At 42.8% G+C, this 16,515-nt stretch overlaps 1 long non-coding RNA gene across 2 annotated transcripts in view; it reads left to right on the top strand.

Annotated features, from left to right (window-relative positions):
- LOC109387272 (uncharacterized) overlaps positions 1 to 16,515 on the top strand; it is a 240,669-nt gene that overhangs the window by 106,887 nt on the left and 117,267 nt on the right. For both annotated transcript variants that reach the window (XR_002124955.1, XR_002124954.1), the window contains exon 2: positions 14,977 to 15,105. This is a non-coding gene — a long non-coding RNA (uncharacterized LOC109387272). The remainder of the gene's footprint in view (positions 1 to 14,976; positions 15,106 to 16,515) is intronic.

Genomic DNA, 16,515 nt, shown 5'->3' on the forward strand with positions numbered 1-16,515 from the left:
TAAGATTTCCAGTTTTCTCATAGTGTCAGCCATGGTTGTCAGTGTCTGTGTATTTTTTTTCAGGTATTTATGCATATATAAGCACATATGTAGATATCAACCCTCCCTGTTTTTAATGCACATGTATAAATGCTATTTATAGCCACCTTTCTGTGTCTTGCTGGTAGTGTTAAGAATTGCAGAACCTCCTGGTTGATTTAATGCATCAAGTCTCCAACATTTATTAGGACAATTACTCCTCTGACTAGAGGGATGCCTTAATCTAAGGAGGTGTAAGGGGACTAAATGAGCCTGAAAAGGAAGGTGAAGGATATCAAATACAAAACTCAAAGTCTTCCTGAGGGTTGACCAATTCAACCTAAGTAGATACTTTACAAATTCTATGGTAATGCTATTGTTATATCTTATAACATTCACATGACTGGTCCTTGCTCCCTCTCTTATGTCTTACCTTAAATTTCACATCCTCCAAGAAGCTTTCCTGACTACTCTTCGTAAAATACCTTCTCCTGCTCCTCCCAACCAGAGTACTAGTACAGCTTTCTGTGTAGCCTCATGCATAGTTTCCTTTAGTTTGAATAATAGAATCAAGTGATTTTTGCATGTTACAAATGTAAAACTGTTTTATAATACTGGAATATATTTTTTCAAACTATTACCATTCCTCACCAGCAGAGATTTTAGCATTTGCTGTCTTTTAAGTTCAGTATCATGCTAGTTAGACCCTGAGGTCAGTGAAGATGGTGACTAGATCCTACTTGATTTTGTATATCCAATGACTAGCCAGGGTCTCAATAAACATCTGTTGAATAAGTAATAATGTCAAGAAGTTTTCCCCTGTGTTTTCTTCTAGTAGTTTTATGCTTTTAGATCTCATGTTTAAGTCTTTAATCCATTTTGAGTTGATTTTTGTATATGATGTGAGATAAGGGTCCAGTCTCATTCTTCTGCATGTGGACGTCCAGTTTTTCCAACACCATTTATTGAAGAGACTCTCCTTTCCCCTTTGTGTTCTTGATGCTCTGGTCAAAGATCAGTTGACCATAGATACGTGGATTTATTTCTGTATTCTCTTTTCTGTTCCATTGGCCTGTATGTCTGTGTTTATGTCAGTCCCATACTGTTTTGACTACTGTAGCTTTGTAATATGTTTTGAAATCAGGAAGTGAGATGCCTTTATTTTAGTTTTGTTCTTTTTTTTTTAATTGGGGAATTGGGATGGGAACAGTGCTGGGGAATTGGGGGAAGGGGAACAGAGAAGTTGCTGACCTTTTGCTCTTCAGTCTAGTTGTGGAGGATGTTGCTTCACTGGCCCAAGTTGGCACCATCATTGTGCTCTTCCCAGGCGAGGCAGATCTGTTGCCGGCTTCTGGACGGCCGCTCACTGCGGCTGCTGGCCGCTCACACTGGCTGCTGGCTACACACGGTAGCACATGGCAACTTACTGCCACAGGGGCTGCAGCCTACGCCATTGCCAGCGACTCATGGCAGCCCAGCTCTAGGTTGAGCTGTTGTTCAGCATCTTAGCTGTAGAGGGCAGTGTCACTAGCCCTCATATGTGGGATCCGAATTGGGTCCTCTGGTGTTCCCAAGCCAGCTCTTAACCATCGCGCCACTCTGCCAGCCCTTAGTTTTGTTCTTATTACTCAAGATTGCTTTGGCTATTTTTTTTTTTTTTTGTAGTTCCGTTTGAACTTTAGGATTGTTTTTTCTATTTTTGTGAACAATGCCATTGGGATTTTGATAGAGATCATGCTGGATCTATAGATCATTTTGGGTAGTATGAACATTTTAACAATATTAATTTTTCCAATCTATGAGCAGGGGATGTCTTACTATTCATTCGTGTCTTCTTTAATTTCCTTCGCTGATGTTTTACAATTTTCAGTGTACAAGTCTTGCAGCTCTTTGATTAAGTTGATTCCTAAGTATTTTATTTTTGTTACTGTTGTATATGAGATTATTTTCTTAATTTCTTTTTCAGATAGTTTGTGTTTTATGTATAGAAATGCAACTGGTTTTTGTATCTTGCAACTTTACAGAATTTATCAGTTCTAACAGGGTTGGTTTTTTTTTTTTTTTTTGGTTGTTGTTTTTGTTGAATCTTTAGGGTTTTCCACATATATCATCATAAAGGTATGTGAAACCTAATGGGTAACCCAAATGTGGTCTTGACCCAGCCAACCCTTTCAAGGCCCAGTGCTATCCCCCTGTGGGGCACACAATTTGACACATGAAACTTTTGAGAAGGTCACTGCTGGTGAATTCTGTGCCCCTGTTCCTCTCTATGGCTTTATCTTAATGGCTTTCAAAATTTCAGGTGAGGCACAATTTGACTCAGCATTTTGAACATTATCTCAAGGGATGAAAATATTCAGCTGATCTCAGTCACTGCTTACACTAGGAACGTTTGCAGTGAGCCGGAGTAGACTTACCACTGTTTTTATTTTGTACCTAAAAAGAGAAAGTCTCTGGGTTTCTCTGTGGCTTTCACTAGGGTCAGGAATATTCCCATATTAGTTTTGCTGGGGTAAAAACCATGTCTGGGGCTTCCATCTGCTCATTTCTGGAAAGCCCTCAGATTCCCACGCATGCTTTCATTTTATTCATGTGAGGGGAAAATTACTCTGCATCCTTTTCCTTCTATAAGCAGAATGTATTGAGGAAAAATTACTACTTTTATCTTTCCCTATCACAATATTTTTCTCATCATGAGATTTACCCCCTCCATCTAATATCTCTTTTAATTTATTTCAAATTCTTTGAAACCTAGAAGCAATTAAAAAGTAATTTGGCAGCACATATTTAATATTACTGATTAATTACCTTAGAGGCCTTGGAATTCAGATTAAAATGGAATATGATTTTTTCTTCCCCCCCGGTGAAATTATATATTGACTATATTTAAAGAGAAAACTTTTGCAGAAAGATAATTTTTTAAAAGATTTTTATTAAAATATATCTAACATACAATATTATATCACTTTCAGGTGTGCACCATAGTTATTTTATATTTATATACCTAAATAAGTGATCACCATAAACCCAACAACCATCTTACACCGTCCCACACTGTCACAATATTATTGACTATATTCCCTATGCTGTACATTACATCCCCATAACTTATTTGTTTCATACCTGGAAATTTGCACCTCTGATTCCCCTATGCCTTTCCCCCCCTTTGTTAATTTTTTCATTTGCAGTAACTTATTTATACTGAGCCCAAAAGTGATGTTTTCATATCCTTTTGAAGTTTCTCTTATTGCCTTATCGTGTTGTCCCTGAGTGAGATGTCTGAGGACACCTCCTTGCCACTGAGAAAAGAACCTATCATTGGACGACCTCCAAACCTGGCTGTCATCCTTGGCACATGGCTGCTGAGACGGAGAGAGACATACCACTAAATATTTAGTTTATCATCTGCCTGAAAGTTCCTGTCTTTAATTTCACAGGAGTAAGCAAATTGAGTGAAATGAATTTCAAACTGCTCGTAATATTATATGATCCTAAATTATTCTAACCATCACTGTTGGAGAGAGAAAATATGTTATTTTAATTCATTAAGATGGCAATAATTGGGAGTCTCAGTCCTTGCAGGAAGTGAAACAATTAAGAAATCACAAAGCCAAAGGCAATTAAGATGCCTGAATAGATTAAGCTGTGACGACACCCAGAATGCCGCCAATTAGATACTCGTTCCTAACATACTCGGGCTGCATGCACATCAGCCAACTACAGAAATACGGACTCACCCCTGCCGGGGACCAAAAACATATTTTTGTTGTGGTTGCTGCTTTTCTTATACAGTTGAACTAGCAATTCCTTCAGGCTTTTGGAAAAAATGTAGATAATGGCTTTCTGTTCCTAGGCATGCTGGATGGGATAAGAGACCAGAATTTGTTTTTCAATCTTTTCATTTATCACTACCTCCTTAAGACACCTGGGTTTTGAAAAGTGGGTAGGGGCTTGCCAAGCAGACACTGGCGAGAGGGGCCCGGGACAGTTCACATACAAGGCAAGGCATGCCCAGCGTTCGCTGGAGGTGAGACTGGTGACGTGTCCAATGACACGCAAACCTGCCTAAACACTGCGCTTTAGGCAGGGAGGAGCCATTATGGTTATGTAAGGAGGCAAGAGATGTGGTCAGGCGATTTAGAAGCGTCCCTTTGGCAGCAGAGTGGAGAAAGGGGGAGCCGGGGAGAGACTGTAGGTAGGAGAATGCTGAGACTATTACAGAAGAGAGATGACATCAGCATGGAGACTGAAACCACAACATTGAGAGAGGGAGAGAGAGGGAGAGAGAACAAAGGAAGAGAAGGGTGGAGAGAGGGACGCAGGAAAGAAGGGAAAGAAGAAGCGACGGAGGAAGAAAGGCTGGGGACATTTCCAGGAGCCCTACCTTTGGTACATATTTGTCTGAATTATTCCATTAACCTTGCTTTTCTATCTGTACACACATTAAACACAAAACTACTAAATGCCAGAAGGACACCTTATTGAACTCCTTCATATTTTTAGAAAAGTTTGTTTAATCAGATTAAAATCTACAGTGACTGTTGGCCTCTTACCACGGCACCTGATCCTTGCCTCCTGAGTCCTTGTTTATTAGACAAAGGTTGCTGGCATGCTTACTCTGTGCCGGGCACAGCTCTGGAGGCTGCGGAGAGAACAGTGAACAAAGCACCGTTCCCTGGCCTCATGGGCAGCCTCTCTTTGGCTCTGTTTCAGTCTTAGATTTTTCTTTATTTTTGCATCCAAGTGACGTTCGCGCGTCCCTGATCATTGCTCTATTTTTCTCAGAAGCAATTAAGAATAAATCCACCCCTAAGTCAGCCTTACTTTGGTTTTCTTCCCAAGAGCCGCATGTGTGATATTCAGGACTCAGAGCCTCCTGTGGCCTTTGATGTTCATAATAATGAGGCCTGAGCCCCAGAGAAGAGCAGTTAACTTCATGGCTGGTTATTTCCGTAGTAGGAGGTGGGAGTTCTACTGCCACTGGGATGGAGGGAGGCTCCTCCCATCGCTTCTTCCATTCCACTAGAGAAGAGCCTAGTTTTACTTTAAAAAGTGCTAAGTTTCTAAAAGACCTTTGAAAGAGGGACTGAACTGGGACCAGGAGGCCGCTGGTTGTTCTAAACATTGGAGTTGGCAGAGAGAAGGCAGGAGAAGGGGCATGTGTGGGGTCCTGGGGGTGGGAGGCAGGTCTCTTCAGAAACTGCACATCCTGGACCGTGGCTGCTTCGTAAATACACGAGGGAAGCAAAGTGGGATGAACTAAGGTGCCTGCCGAAGTCTGGCACCTGATGAATTTAGAGAACATTTTTCTATTTCCTTTCATGTTTCTCTGCATGTTCCATCTCATTTCTTGCTTTAATGAAGACATTCCTATCCCTAAACAAACCCCCTCCTGTTAGAACTCAAGCCTGTTACTCACCAGCTCTTCTCTGCCAGGATTCCAGGAGGAGGGAGTGAAAGAAGGCTTCTACCTGCTGTGGGCTCCAGGGACTATCAGCCACCTGGAAGGGGGCCCTCTCGCCCTGACAGGCAGCCCTGGGTTTCCCCACATGATGGAGAACGTCACTCCCCACTCCCTCTCCCACATCCCCAGATATGTGCGCTGACAAGGCAGCTGGATTTATTCTGGTTCATTGCAGTCCTAGGTACTTCCACGGGGCACTGTGTGAGTCATTGACTTAGAGATGTGAAGAGTGGCGTCTAGTCAGTGGTATCAATGGAAGAAATGGCCAAACCTGTAGAGAATTTTCACGAGAGTTTATTTGAGCCAAACAGATGACATATGCTGGGGAGCAAGATCTCAAATGCTCCAGAGAATAACAGTTTTGTAGCTGCTTTTATGCATTTGAAATTAAGGAGGGAACATAAGGAAGATTGGAAGAAGCAAGGGGTGGGTGAACAGGTTACAGGATAGTTAACAAGATTATGTGCTCTCTTGAGGGTTAATACCACTTTTGAGGGGTATTACTTCTGGCGCTTCAAAGGTGTGTTAGCCTAGATGCACAAGAACAATGGACAGGGTTTGCTTAAACCTTTTACTAAAGAAGCTATAGGCCTTGGGTGTGACTACCCACCGTGACCTGCCCAGAGAGGAATTTATGATCAGATCACCCTGTGAGGTTCCTTTTTATAGAACCCCTTTTTTGTCCACAGTGGATTAGTGAAAGCTGGAAAGCTGTATGGCCATGTGGTAAGCCTTCCCACCAGAGGAATGCATAAAGGGCAATGGCAAGATGGAAGGAAGAAGAATTAATTTTACTGGGAGGTGCACTGCCATGCCTAGCAAGGAAGGAGGTGGAATTTGAATTAGGACTTACATGACGAGTGGATTTACCAGGGGTCCATAGGAGGAGTGGTATTCCGCATCCAGAAGCATGATCAAAATGCTCAGAGGTGCCCGACACATCAAGAGTATTGATTAGTTCAGGAGCTGGTATATATTATCTCCCTATGGTTGGGTTAATAAGAGAGAGCTTGAAATATAGACTTGAGTGCCATTCTGTGGAGAAGCATTGGATTTGGTACTTAATAGGAAATCAGAGGGTTTTTAAACAGGTGCCAAATAGAATTGGTTCTGCTTTTAGAAATACCTCTGATAGGAATGTGAGGGTAATTGTAGAAAACAGAAAATTGGAGGTGAGGAGTTCAGTTACGAGATCATTGCAATAATATAGGTGAGCAAAGATGTGGACTTGCCCTAGGGACATATCTCCAGCCTGAACCCCTCTTCTGAATTCTGGTCTTTTTTTATCCAACTCCCTACTTGATGTCTCCACTCAAATGTCTCAAAAACATCTCAAACTCTGTATGTACAAGACAGAACTACGATCTTCCCTTCTCTAAAGGGAAGATCCTCCTTTCCCAGCTTTCCCCATCTCAGCTGATGGCAGGTCCATCCTTGTAGTTGTTCAGGATAAGACCTTAGAGTTACCCTTGATTTTTCTCTTTCATAAGCCCCCATTTAATCAATCATAAAATACTTTGGATCGACCTTCCTCACCATCCCCACTGCTTCCAGCCAGTTGTGGGAATTTACCAGGAAGAGCACAGTAAACCATGGGTATGTTTGTTATGCAGAGTTAAGTCTCTGCCTTCTCCATTGATAAGCATTTCTAGAGATTTAGTCATCTTTCTCCTCCTAATACAGAAAGGGAGATACCCTTATAAATGGAGAATTCCCTTAGCAATGTGAATGTCTCTTACAAAAGAGTAACGTCTACTTGGTTTTCAGAGTTTCTTCATGTCTGCTGTTTTTATTTTTAAATAACCAGCTCAAAATAATTCTTATACCAGACAGGCATATTTTAGGGTGTCATATTCTGTTCTCTTTCACTCACTACTGTGTCCTAAATGACCTAGAAAAGAGCCTGGCATATAATAGGGACTCAGTAAGTATTGGATGATGAATGAATGGGAGGTTTGCTGGAAAAAATGGCAGATGTAGGTTAGCAGAGCTGAAATTGCAGTTCTTGGCATCCTCTTGACTTTGAGGATGGTGAGACATAAAGAATAAAGAATGATTCTGGGGCTGGCCAAGTGGCTCAGTTGGTTAAGAGCACAAGCTCTGAGCAACAGGGTCGCCAGTTCAATTGCCAAATGGGCCAGTGAGCTGTGCCTGAGCTGAGCTCCCAACAGGTGGCAGGATGGCTCAGCTGGTGAGAGCACATGCTCCTAACAACAACATTGCTGGTTCGACTCCCACATGGGATGGTGGGCTATGCCCACCCGCAACTAAGACCAAACACAGCACCTTGAGCTGAGCAGCTGCGAGCTTCCACCGGGTGGCCTGATGGCGACTGGACTTGGAGCTGACCTAGCTGCACCCTCCACAACTAAGACTGAAGGACAACAACTTGGTTATTCCCCTTCCCCAGTTCCCCAATTAAAAAAAAAAAACAACCTTTAAGAAAAAAAGAATTATTTTGACTTCTTTAACTCTGGCATGGATGAGATTTCCCAGGGAGAGGGAACCAAGTGAAAGGAAAGAAGGAAGTAGAAAGATGCCAGGAATCATGCAACTTTATTTATAGGACACACCCCGCATAAACCAGCATATACTAGTCAGCATCCCTCGTTGCACAGTTTGGTCTCCTTGGCATATTTGAGCACCTCTTTGAAAGCTGGAGAAAGAGGCAGATGTGTGAAGAGGCAAAGAGTGAGAGGATCAGAGCACCTTTTGTCACACAGTCTTGGGTGAGTCTGTGGGTCATTTCCTAGGCCCCTGTATCCTCCAACTATCTTTGTCCTCAACTTCCTGAATCCTACCTGCAGCATCTATCCCAGGCTTTTGGGTGATTTGCTGAACAAGATGGCAAACAGCAGAGCCCTAGCCTAAAGCATTAAAAGCACCAGCAATTGTTTTCTTTATTGAGTTGTCATAAAGCCAATCCTGCCTATCTCGTATGCATTTCATGTTCTATGATCCGTTTGAGACAATTTGCTACAAGGCTTCTGATTCCAATTTCTCAGAACAGTCAGAGATCACTTAAATGAATTTCGCATGTTTACAAGAGCCAGTGATGCTTGCTTCACCAAATGACTGTTCAAGGAAATTCAAACCAAAAGCCATTTGCTTTCTTTCTAGAAACTTCTCAGGGAAAAGGCAACAAATGCATATACAAGGCTGCATATTAGCCTCAGAAACCAATGCTGATTGGACGTAGAGGGGTTTGGGCTTACGTTTAACAGTCACCACTGCCCAATGTTAAGGACCCTGAGAAATGACTGCATTTGCATCCTAATGCTCTCAGCAGCTATTGTTAAACTGGTTGTGCCCCCTCAAGTTTGTGAAGACCTTCTGAAATGGTTATTTTAAAAAAGGAGCTGAATTGATTCCTTTGCTTCATGTGAAAGTGCAAAGAGAGTGTGGGGTGTGTTTCTCTTCCTCAGCCAGAGAGGATTTTCTTGCTGTGGTAGTTGTTAATCTTCAAGGCAGGTCCTCCAGACCTTTGTGGGCCCAACAAGCAATGCCTTCCCCTTCTACAGCATCTCATTTAGTTGCGTTCCACGGAGGCACTGGGGCTGTTCTGATGCACTCTGTCTTCTCAGCATACACATAGCTGCTGCAAATGGACAATGTTATGTGCTTGGGGGTCTGTCTCATGATATTAGCAATGGCCATGACAGTGCTGTTATTGTTGCTGGTGCCACGGGGTGTATCTGGTATTTCGTATTATAATAATGCTGCGTAACAAATTACTGTCAACTCATGACTTCATATAATAGTCATTTATTCTTGCTTACCTGTTGGTTTGCCTGATGGTTGACTGTTCTAGGCTGGGCTAGTTGGGTGGCTGTGCTTCAACGTGCAAACCCAGCTGGGCTTAGCTCCTTATTGTAGATAAGGGCTCAGGGCTGCTCTACATGTGTTCATTCCAGATCCTAGACTAGAGGAGCAGCAACTACCCTGGGGAGAGTGGGAGTTCTTCTCATCATGAGGATGGACGTATAAGATGGAAAGCCATGTTGCAGAATCGCTATTGCATCAAGTCTGCTTGCAAGTTACATGCCAAGATCAGATTCAAGGGATGGGGAAACATGATCTGCTGCCACATGGCAAAGCCTACCATCAGTCAAGGAAGGAAGTATATTTCTTGTGTCAGAGGGAAGTAGAAAATGGATGTTTGCCAAACAATTCTATTCTTCCACCACCATCTACCATTTGAGGGTCCTATGCTAGGTCTCAACACATTCATTCATTTCCCGATGCAATCAAATGATGCTTACTGAGTCTCTACTATGTGTCAGGCACTGTATTAAGCACTGAGGTTATTTTAATGAAGACATAGAGGAAATTAGGAGTCAATGGAGCCTGGGATCCTACTAGGAGACCCAGCTGAGACCTGATCTGATGGGCAGAAGAGAGACAAATTGGAAGGGAGTAGGTTTAAAGTTTTGCAGTGAATGCAGTTGACATTTTTCGTATCCAGAGACTAAGCTTTGTAATAGTCTCTGGCCTTCTGAGAGACACCAGGTAAAATTTTCCTGGTCTAAAAGAAATCTGTGTGTCTGAGACTCTGAATTCAGAAAAACCTCAACATCGATGATTTGGGGTGACCAAATAAGGGTTTCTGGAACCAGGACTTTGTTGGATCCAGGTATCATCTTCCAGGATTCTGAGGTCCCCAGAGAGGTGGCTGCCATCTCAGCGAGCTCTAGGACTTGGCCAAATTTAACTCGATGGGATAAGTGGCCTAAACAGGAGCTTCCAGTACTCATGGAAGCAGACAAGATGGCTAGATGATAGAAGAGCTAAGTAAGCCTTGTGTGAATTTTCTGCGGTTGTGGCTGGCTGATACATGTAAACCTAATTTTTCTTTGATTGTGACTGTTGCTCAAAGGTACCTTCAAATTTATTCATATACATGTTGCTAATGGCCATTCTGATTGCATTCCACAAGAAAAGAGTAAAGTTACATGTGTGAATGTTTCATCCACTTTCATCAGTGGGGCACAAAGTTCTAAGACCTATTTCAAGGAGAAAAGCTCTTCTAAGAAATAAAAAAAATAGGAAAGTGAAATAACTAATGGGCTAGAAAGGAAGCTTTCATTAAGCCTCTCATCAATTGAATAAGTAAAACTTGGTGAGTCTCCCAGGTGGCAACAGTCATTACCCACAATATACAAATATGATTGAAACAGCCTTGGTTTTTTACTTATTTAGTCAGTACTGAGTAGACGGCTAATTTTCAAAGTTTTGCTGGATTTGGGCCTAGAAAGTCTAGAGTTAGCAGCTAAGTTTTATGAATCCTTGATGTTTCATGTTTGACTCCACACACAAAGTGGACAAGAGGAAACACTGCATAATCTGTTATGTGGCCCGAACATTTTGTCAGCCATTGCAGAAAAAAGAAAGAAACAAAGGTCACCAGGTCAATGACTTTTAGAGCTACCCCAATAAAGTTTTCTCCTTACGGAATTTCGTCAGGCATAGGTTCAGTGGCCATTTCTGAAATCTACCCTTTAAGGTTTCTGTAGAGCAGAGGTCAGCAAACTACAACACAAGAGCAAAATCTGTCCTGCCAACCTGCTTTTGTAAAGAGGATTCTATGGGAACAGCTCTGCTAATTCATTTACATACTGTCCATGGCTAGTTCTGTGCTCCAATAGCAGAGGGGAGCAGTGGCAACAGAGACATTATGGCCCACAAAGCCTAAAATATTGATTCTCTGGCCCTTTACAGAAAAATGTTTGCTGACTCCTGCTTTAGAGAGCAGACTGGGTAAATTGGCATGCATGTAAACTGAGGTTAACAGGCAGGAACTCTTTTTGTTGTAAGTGACAGGACCCTTTCTGGAGTCTGGGTCTGGAGACCTGAGGTGTGGATGGGACTTCAGTTATGGCTCATTAGGTTCATGGGCTCAAAGAATGTCACCAGGACTCTTATTGTCTGTCTCTTTCTTCTGCATCCTATTGTATTGACTTCATTCTCGGGCAGGTTTTCTTTTTTTCTTTCTTTCTTTTTTTTTTTTTTTAAAGGTTTTATTGGGGAATTGGGGAAGGGAAACAGTGTTGGGGAATGGGGGAAGGGGGACAGCCAAGTTGTTGTCCTTCAGTCTTAGTTGTGGAGGGCACAGTTAGCTCAGCTCCAAGTCCAGTCACCATCCAGCTCCCTTAGGCAGCTGGCAGCTGCTCAGCCTAAGGTGCTGTGTTCAGTCTTAGTTGTGGGTGAGTGTAGCCCACCATCCCATGCAGGAGTTGAACCGGCAACCTTGTTTAAGGAGCATGTGCTCTCACCAGCTGAGCCATCCTGCCATCTGTTGGCAGCTCAGCTTGGGCATAGCTCACTGGCCCATGTGGGAATCAAACTGGTGACCCCTTTGCTCAGAGCTCGCGCTGTTAGACAACTGAGCCACTTGGCCGGGCCCAGGTTTTCTTTAAATGGTAGGAAAGATGGCCAGCACGGATCTGACCTTATAAGGCCCTTAGTTCTTATAACAACTGAAGAAAATAAACAACCTCTCTTTCTCCCAGTATCTATTGTAACCCCTATCTCTATTCCTTAGGACTTGATTGAGCTTGAGTGCCCAACTGGGACCAGTTTATGTGTTCAGGCAGGTAGAAGGTTCTGTACTGAGCATTTTGTGTTCTAGGTCCCTCCTCCATTCATGGAGTAGCAATAGAAGGTCCATGTGTTTGCAGCCCTACCAGCTGGGGAAAAAGGAGTTCCCCCCAAAAAATCAAAGGGGAACTAAGAATTACTGGAAACTTTGGAGGCAGCCTAGAATCTAAGAATTCCTTGGGAGGCTTATATTTCTAGTGTTTTACCTCTCACTGTGATTTCTTCCAGCTGCTGAATTTTTCACCTCTTCGACCTGTTTTGCATCTTGCAACATCTGTCTTCTTCTTTGACTACTTTGCTCCATGCTGTTCAGAATCTCTATTATTTCATTCCCTCCAAGTTCAATTATAGAAGCTGTTGTGTGGTGCAGACTTTACTGTGGGCATGTAGTATTTGAGGGCAAAAATAACAGCAAAGTATAGTAGAGACAACTTAAAATTTAACATCACTCGTTACTACCAAGAAAACTTAAACTATTCTTCACCATAGTGACATTGTTTTCTGCTGTATGTCTTTTTAATGTCCCAGACCAGCACTATATACTTGGTCAGTTCTTCCCCTTAATACTTTTCCTTTCACTAGACTCCAGCCCCCAACATTTCAAAGTTTGTGATGCAGTTTGCTTAGAATGGTTTTATGTTCTCTACCCTGACTCAGAGTAGGCTTCAGAGCAGTGTCTAGCCCCCAAACTTGTTAAGGAGCTCTGAGAAACAAAATGCATCTCTGCAAGGTCATCAACCTTATAATACAAACAAAAGTTTTGCAAATATTGTGCCATTGTCACAGTGGTTGTAATAGAAGGGAAGAAGGAAGGCAGAAGGGGGCTAGGGAGAGTTTTATTTGCTTTCATGTTCATATTCTTGGCATTTGGAATATTTAGCCTTCATAAATGGTTTTGCCTATAATGAAAACTTTACTCCATTATCAGTAAAGTGTATAAGTCTCACATGGCCAAAATTGGGTCATGCACTTTTCTTTCGCAATGAGAGACACATGTCTCAGGCAGTTACTGGCCCAAGAAGTTGAGAATATGGAGTGGAGGAGACCTGAATCCAACCCGCAGCCTAGAGCCAAGTCCAGGAGTCTAGAAGGAGCACATTCTAGGTCAGCTAAAGCTCAGGTGTCCTGCAGAGTGAGAAAAATGTTTGTTCTTGAAGCTGTTAAACTTTTAAGGATGCTTGTTATGCAGTACTAGTGCAGCAGTACCTGTCTGATACATTGAGATTAACAGTCAAACCCAGTTTGTGTCCACAGCTCTTGCTCTTTGCCAGACCACTCCCTCTTCTTACCTCTAAGACACTTTTGTCTTAGCATTTTAATGCCTTCTCTTCTCTTCTTCCTAGTAGACTGCCAGTTCCTTAAGGACAGCAAATTCATCTTTCCTGTGCCCCCCAGCCCATAGCATATATTTTTGTACCTTGTTGCTATTCAGTAAAGATTTTGGATGAATGGTGAATTTGAGCCTCATGTTGGTCATAGCCACAGATGGAAATTTTGTCCTAATTAACTGCTAGTAAATAAATATCACTGGTCCCAGGTGGGATCAGATGAGATTTAGACATGAATTTGAACAAACTCCTGTCCCTAATAGTGACAGAGCTTAGACCTGATAGCAGAAGTAGTGAGGTGAACCACAGTAATTTGCTTGTACTAACTAATGATCTTACCATTATTTCACTTTAGTACATGGTGAAAGGTATTTTGGGGTTCCTCTGAAAGCATCTGTGATTAGAGTAAGTGACTGCATAAAATGGAAATAAATGATATCTGCCTTCCCAAGAAAAGCCATTCTGTCTGCTAAGAAAATTGGGGAGAGTTCTTATCTCTGTTACTTAACTCTTTTTATTTCCTGGTTTAAGTCAAGTAGGCTTCCTTAAAATGACCAAAAAGCATGACATATTTTTATGTAATAGCTGCTATACCTGTACTGTGTTATGACTTCTGGTGGTACTTAACCGTTCTAAAAAAAATGTATATCAGACTATAAGAAATGGAAAGAAAATACAAAAGAACACTGTGGTACCTTGCTTAATTTCTCCGAGTAAAACATGAATAAAGTATTCAGCATATCAAGGTGAAAATATTATAGGTCAAAGATAGGTGGAGGTGGAGTGGCTAAAAAAAAGGCAACCCACCCAGAACATTGTATGATGATGCTTTGTCTCGATCCTGAAATAACTTTGGCTGTTTTTAGCCAAATGATAGTAAAAATAGGGAAGGCTATTTCAGACAAAAAGACTCAAAATAGGTCTGTGATCATCTCTTGTCATATGATACCAGGGCGAACAGATGTGGAACTCTCCAGCATGTTCAAACCATCTCTTTCTCGGCAAAACCAAATGACCTGGCAGGACCTCAGAAAAGAGAGAAGGTGGAATAAATTTAGCACCTGGCTGAGATCCAAGGAACTTAAACGTGGCTTGGTTATACCTAGGTGAAGACTTCTTAGGCAAGCCCCACAGTTACTTTCATTTGCAACTGAACAGGGATGAGGTCTGAAAAAATGTCACTGTGATCCTTTGTGACATAAAGCCCTCTTTCTCCCCATCCGGGAGAGAGTTTGGTTCAAGGTCTATGAGTTTTGGAGGCAGAGACGGCAGACATTTCAGAGAAGTCTTCTAGAATTATTAGAACATCTCCACACAGGCCGGCTGGCCTATCTCCCCGTGGTTCTACAGAGATTCCATTGGAGTCTCGCTTCTGACTTTCAGCCTTGAATAACCAGGAGTTCATTCCAGTTAGCGACATTAATCACAGAGATATTGAGCCATTCAGATCTTAGTGCAAATGTACAAATTTATATGGGGAACTGGAGCAGTCAGGGGGACTAAATATGCATATCTGTCTAACCTGCACACCTTACAGTCTCTGATCCATTCACGTTACTCTTTCAACAGATGTCCGTCAGGGAGCCCTGCAGTGTGCCAGGCGTGCAGGAGACCACCTAGAAGCTGCAGTGTTGTGGTAGACGAAACAGACTATCTGTGTCCTTGGGAAGCTTGTGTCCTAGGAGATCGGACAAGTCAGTAAGTACACAAGATAATTTCAAATCATGGAAAACAGGATTGTGAGAATAAACAGGGGCGAGGGATGGGGATGCTACCTACCCGTGACTCTTGGTGGTGGTCAGGCTCCTGGTTTCACTTGTTTCTGAAGACCAGCTAGAACCCTATTAATAGTGCATGAGCAGGGCCTGTAAATCCCTCTGTTTGTTTAAGCTAATGCCAGTTGGGTTCCGGTCATTTCTGGTCAGAGCCCTAATGTACTTCGTGACTAACAAAGCAAGCGCTGGACTCCTGAGCCTGACGTTTGAGGCCCCTCTCAACCTCGTCCCAGTTGATGTAGTCAGCCCTAATTCCCACTGCACTCCCAGAGCACCTTCCATTCTGCCTGCACACAGCCCTGACACAGCTTGTCCCCTCCTGCCATGCCTTTCTTACACAGGACAACAGAGGAAGTGGTTTGGGAACTTCCGCTGGAACCCTTTCATGCTGCCCATTATCTAGAATCCCCCCTCCCCCCATGTCCCCAAAGCCCAGGCCGATGTGTGACTGTCAAAGTGTAAATTGTGCCTTAAGGCACCATTCATACCTTCCTTCCTCCAGGAGCTCCTCAGCTAAAATTAATATCCTTCTCATAGTACACTGAGCCTCTGTCAAAGCGCTTAATAAAATTTCCCTTGTAATATAAATTTGCCTTGCAATAGAATTACTTATAGTATGGGTCTAATGGCACCACTAGCATATGCATTCCTGAAGAGCGAAGTCTATGCATTTCTTAAAACCTTGCATCACCTTCAGTGCTTGGCAACACAATCATTAATCTGTCTGCTTTAGAAGCATCCTAGCTCGTGCGAAGGGCTGTATAGAGTTAGGGGTAATAAAAACAAGAGCAACCAGCCATATTTGGTGTGCTTATCTGTGTCAGGCATGGTGCTCAGTGCTTGAGGTACAACATGTTAGCTTTCCTAAGTTCAGTGGCTTACTTCTCACATATTCGTGCTTCCAGTATGGGAATTTCATTGACCGATCACCCCAAAATGATTGAGAGATCAGATGTCTTCCACTTTCTGGTCTAGTAGTCGGTAGAGCCTAAAGCCATTTGTTGGATCTTGTCCATCAAGAGGCTGTGTGTGTGTGTGTGTGTGTGTGTGTGTGTGTAGGATTACATGGAGGTTCCCGTGTGTCAGACCTAGGGGTGGTGGATATCGCTTCTGCCCGGTCTACTGGTTAGAATTCGATTGCATGATCCCATCTAGATGCAGAGAGGGCTGCACAACATGGCCCCTGACTGAGCAGTGCTCCCCAGCACAGCTCTACACTATGGACAGGGAGCACGCGTGGTCTTTGGGGACAGCTAGCCATTCAAGCTGTAATCATCGTAACTACCCTTTGGGATAGGTTCTGTTTCTGCCCTGCTCTTAAGGTAAGACACTC

This window comes from Hipposideros armiger, unplaced genomic scaffold, assembly GCF_001890085.2.
Source record: "Hipposideros armiger isolate ML-2016 unplaced genomic scaffold, ASM189008v1 scaffold_152, whole genome shotgun sequence".
NCBI classification, from domain to species: domain Eukaryota; kingdom Metazoa; phylum Chordata; class Mammalia; order Chiroptera; family Hipposideridae; genus Hipposideros; species Hipposideros armiger.